Source organism: Phalacrocorax aristotelis, chromosome 1 (genome assembly GCF_949628215.1).
Source record: "Phalacrocorax aristotelis chromosome 1, bGulAri2.1, whole genome shotgun sequence".
NCBI classification, from domain to species: Eukaryota; Metazoa; Chordata; class Aves; order Suliformes; family Phalacrocoracidae; genus Phalacrocorax; species Phalacrocorax aristotelis.
In genome coordinates, this window is record NC_134276.1 from 146,663,422 (window position 1) to 146,669,310 (window position 5,889).

The window sequence follows — 5,889 nt, forward strand, 5'->3', positions numbered from 1 at the left end:
TTAAAAAAAACAAGCTAAAACAAAATGTGATTGCTGTTCCGTTCATGGATTTTTATTAATAAACTGCTGCTGATGCTGCTGGCACCTTCCTTTTGTTATTGAGATGAATCCTTCCAGCTTCCAACTGTGCTGGTGTTTTCTCTTGGGAAAGGATATGATCTACAAGAGTTCCATTAGCCTAAAAGAGAAACATCTGCTTGGAGTATGGAGCAATCTATTGGCCGAGCTTACCAGTAGGTTAACTGCAGCTGGTCAACTCTGCCCTATCTTGCGTACATCATGGAGACCAAAATGAATTGACATGTACTGTTTTTTAGTGGATTCTTAAAAGGAGATATGATTCAGATTAGAAAGATGATTATTCTGGCCATTTTCCTTTAATATAGCATTGAGTTACAAGAGTACATTTTCCAGAAAGACAATACTGTAGAAATATGAAGAAGGAACAGACAAGTTGTTATTACTTTTTTTACTAGACGTGGAATTCATATGACTGCATCCAAAACCAGGCTAGAAAATTACCAGGGTGGGACTACTTGAACATTGTTTTGGCTCTAAAGCATGCCAGTGGCCACTAGTTGTAGCACTGAAAAATAACGTTGCCAGTAAATCAAGAAAATTCTGTTCACGTAATTTGGAATTACCTCCACATCATGAGGTGCTTAATAGGTTCTGTTCCATATAAAAAACCCTATGGCACAGTCTCTGCTTCCTATGTAATATTAGTCAGACTTAAATGTGTTTTTTCAAGGAGATTCTTTTTAACTTAATGGTAGAGGTAGCCCTTAAAGTACTAGCTACGTAGACTCTCAATCTTTAATTCCATAATTCATAGTTCACAAATGTCTTATTCAATTTTATAACAGTGAAACGCACTAAAAAAACAGCTCTGTAAAAAAAAGAGCTCAATTCATTTCTCTGTTACACTGCTTTAACTCCACCAGTTATGCCAGTGTGTACTACCTAGACTGGCAAATCTGATGTTACCTGGTTAACTTAGGTTGTTTTAACGTAACTAATTGGCAAACTTTAACAATTCTGTTTGTGTCTGTGGTATATTGATAATGCAGGTTGTGTTAATAAGGATAAAAAAGGGTGGGGAGACAAAAAAATGCTTATATCTGCAAGTTTGCTCTGCACTGGTTATCTGTGTGGCTTATGCTGCAACCGATACAGAGGCATATTTGTTTTGCTACATATGTATGCTTTTACAAGGTGTTTTGGGATCCATTGGTATGGAAAAATATATTACTACCTGCATGGCTTTTTGCCAAAACTTACAGGAGAAAGAAATTACTTCTGGAGGGCAAATGTGAATTTCCATATACTGCCATCAAAATCCTGATTTTGTTTATATAGATCTCCAAGGATTTTCTCACTGCTTCCTCCCTGTGGATATAATAGCAGCATGTTATCTGAGGTCTGTCATGCACAACTTTCACACCCAAATCAGTCTTCCCTAATTCTGTGTCAAATGACACAAAGAATATAGTACTAAAAACAAGTTCCCTCTTCTTCTCACCCTGTAAACTTACAGGCCCACTAAGAACAGCAACAGGAGTATAATAAACTAGGAATGCGAATACACACACATTTTACAGAAGAAAGTTTTATATGCAGAAAATGCAATCAAAATAACCTGTTCTAAAAAGACACTTTGTGAGTCAATCCAGTAGAGACAAAAAAAGCTCTCTGATCAGTGGTGGAAGGAAAGACCAGCATTCACATTCATATTTTTCTTGTTGCTGGTGGTGTCAGGAAGAAAAGTTATCACTTTAACATTGTTTGGTTTTAAGATTAGTCTATTGCAATTTTCTGAAATATTACTTCTAGCAGATTGAGAGTCGTGACACCCTCACCATCTGCTCAAAACTCATGGCTTAGTGCTAAACCCTCACAGCTATCAGTTTGTTTGTCAGACTAAAAGACATGCTTTAAGGTCTTCAACTTCAGAACCTCAGTTAAAGCTGTTTTGGATTATATTTCAGGTTCCAGTGCATTTCCTCAGGCTTGCTAGCATTACAGTATATATGTTTTAGATCCAATCTTCTAATTTGATTCTCTCTCTCCTTAGAAGCTTTTTCCTTTCTTTTTTTTTTTTTTTTTTGTCGAGGATATATATGGTTCCAATTAATATCTGCTTTAGTTTATCTTAATAAAGACAGTATACTGCTGTTGAGGAGTTTGCTAACAAACCTATCCTATCACTGTGAGGCCCTATTCCATGTCTCACCACTCTTGAAGCTTCAAACTATGCCATAGCTGTATTGGATGATAACCACCCTTGCATTTTCTCTGAAGCTGTGAATGACTTAAGGCACAAACTTTAGGAGACAGGACTTAACTCCCATCTTTTACCTGTATCAGGAGACTGGTATTAATTCTAAAAAGGATAACTGTAAACTAAGCGTAAAAAAAAAAAGAACCACAGTAGAACCAGTATTTTAGTAAAGAAATATGATTTTTTGCTAGCTTTATCTTGGTACAAGGAGATGTTTATGCTATCCAGCTGGAAGAAGCAACTGCTGCTCTGTGACAAGGATACCCCTGAAAACACTGAAAACATTTGGAAGCAAATTGCCATTGAGTAATGTGGTATTTGAGTTTGGGTTTTGGTTGCCTTTTTTCTTCTCTTCTTCTACAACTCAGTCCAACCCATCCAGTCCAGTGGATATCAGAGAGGACACTCACAGACTACAATAGAAAACGGTTTATCCCTCTAGGGACTCCATCAATAATGGTCTAATATTTTTTGCTCAGCATGCACATAAGCAAACTCTGGCTGACAATTTACATGTTGTCCAAGTGAAAAGTGAGCGAAGGATTCTGTCAAATTCAGTTTGGCTTTTTTTTTTTTTATACTCTTGAGAATCATGAACAGGATATCAAAATCCACTTTGTAGAAATCCTAACAAGGCTCCAATATTTGGCTCAGATAGAACAGCTTTCATTCCTATCGTGAGGCTTTCTATTTGTACTTTCCACTGTGTTTTTCTAGGCCGGATAAAGCATTATTATCCCCATTATACGCAGAAGAAAACTGAGGTGGAGTGCTGTGAAGAGATTTGCCCAAGTCCTTACAGAAAACTATCTTCAGGACTGAGAACACAGGTGGTAAAACTCAACTTTTCTCCAAAAAACATTTCTCTGCTGTTAATAAAATTTTGAAAATTGGCATCATGCACCATTCTTGATCTCATTTCCTGTTGGAAAAACACAGGCAAATCAATGCTACTAGGAAAAGTTCTTGGAAAATTAATAAAACCATAAATCAAATAAACTCCTGTAAAACAAACTGTAAAAAATCCTAGGAAGATTAAAGAAGCATGAGTTTGCAGAAAAAAACGTTCTGAGAATGGTAGGTACTTTTCAGTTTTGTGGTAAAATTTTTATAACCAGAAATGGAACTGCTGTTGAACATCACAGAATATTATTATTGGATGCTGGATGCTGTGGTCACACTCATTGGATGGCATGCTCTGGCAGGCAAGTCTACACAGCAGCTAGAAAGTGTCAGTGCAGCATGGATGCTAGCAAACGTGAGCAGGAGTATAGTGCAGAGGTGGTCAAGAACTCCCAGAGACATGTGCCACCCACACTGGACTACAAATGACACTAGTCTTGTGTGAAGCACCTAGACCCAAGCAAGCTTGGGAGCGCTGTTGCATGCTGGAGTCACCTTGACTGCAGAGTACAGGGTAAGAGGGCCACAGGAGTCGGCTTGATGACAATGACATGGAGCACTTGAGAAGCAGGATAATCGGGTCTGTCTAGGAGGTCATTCTGAAGCGGTCTGTGAAAACATAAGGCACACTTTGCTTGGGATAACATTAGGAGAGTGGGTGGCATTCCCCACAAAATTTTTTTCACAGCTGGTGTTGCATTAAGCTGTTCATTTATAAACATTACAATTAGACAATAAAATTTTGAAAAAGAGGTTTAGATGTAGATGAGTACTTGTATTGCTAACACCAGAGAGAATCAAATTTCTTTTCTGTAAAAACAGGGTCTGGCACCCAGAAATCCTGCACATAAATGGAACATAAAATTCACTGCCTGTCAAGTCCAAAACTATTTCTTGCCAAGATGCTCAAGCTTCATGAAAAAAAGACCATTTTTTAAAGGTGCATTCAAACACAAATATTTAGATTATCCTAGTATCCAAAGGACTGAATATTTCTGAAGCTCAGACCACTTACTTCAATGCTATGTTTGTAATTCTAGTGCCTTAAGTTTTATACATTCTTGCAATATGATAGGATTTCTGCACTAAACTGCTTAAAATTTAAAGAGATATACCTTTTCATCTTCAACTAAATATCACAAATTCCACTGGTGCATAAATATTGTAAAAATGCACACTGCACAAACACAAGTAGGCAGGATACTTCCAAAACAAAAATTTTACTTCCTGATCATAAAACAAGGCAAAGGTCAGAGGACAAATGTAAATGTGGACTACGTAGTGCTAATGACAACGTTCATTGCAGACTCCTCACTCTCATATTGATTATCAATTTGGTCTCATGAGTAGTCTCAGGAATTCAATGCTTTTTAATTAATTGTGGGCCAAAATATATTCATGTGACTCACAGTGGCAGTATTTTGCCCCAAGGATGTGAGGCAAAATACACAGAAGTCAGTGGAAAGATTGCAGTTGACTTTACTGGGCTTTGGACTGTGTCCATAGCATGTGAGGCATATTCACCATCATCAGCCAACTTGGGTCAACCTTGTAAAGACTCTTTGTCTTTGGAGGAGCTGTAGGCCTAGATCTAAAAAAGGCTTCTGATTAATATAAAACTTTAAGACCTTACTTAAATGCATGCCAACAAAAGACACGTGCACAAAAAAACTTGGAAAGGTTTTAAGTCTTCAGCTACCCAATGTCCAGGGAAACTTGCAAGGTTCCCAAGTGATAACTGCCATCAAGCAGCACAATAAAAATATTTTACTCCAGCAATTCTGTGTGACGCATGAGCCCTCTTTTGTAATAGGCGTCCCCTGAAGATCAAGTAGTTCTTTTGATGTTTATTGACAGTCAGTCCAGCTTCCAAATGAAAATATGGTTGTTAGGATTAATACGTTTACTCTGCCATAAATCTCCAGATTATAGGTGGGAGAATGAAATGGCAAACAAATACTGAAAAGGTCAAAAGCCCAAACGGTTGAAACATATATCACTTACCTCTGGATTCACATTGCAAACATTTTAGAGTAACAGTAACTATGTTGCTCCTGTAAATCTTTAGCACGAAAATGGAGTTTCAGTTTTCCTGTGTTGTAGCAATAGTTCTGTGAGAATTTGTGTCCAGAATTGGCACTCCAGGTACTTTTGATTTCTTTAGTTTTGTTACTGCCTACTTTTTTAAAACTGCAATTACTGTGTCAGAAGCATGATCATGTATTGCTCCAAAGTTCAGGGATTTTTTTTTTTTTCTGGAGAACAGTTACATCTACAGAGTATTAAATTAAACAAATCAGATGTTAACGTATGACAAAAATACAGTAGGCATTTAGTCAAGAAAATGTGCACAATAAATTTCCTTGAAAGGAAAATTCTACTAGGATCAGTTCTAGTTCAATGTAAATCTTTGTAAGCAGGCAATTAAAAGCTGGATCAGCTACTTTATGAGGAATTTCATGTGTTACTATATCACTCTATGAATTTTATTTGGGAAAGGGATCACACCCTGGAAAGGTACTCTTGACAGAATTCTTCAGTTTCATTCCTATTTTGCCTCTGTGCAATATTGTTCAAATCTTAATGTAACCAACACTCATTCTGCTGTGTAAAGAAAGGCGTTAGAGCAAAAAAGTGAAGCTTCTCTGACATTCAGTTATATCATGGCTCTGTCATAGACAAACCTATATTTTACAGTCACATAC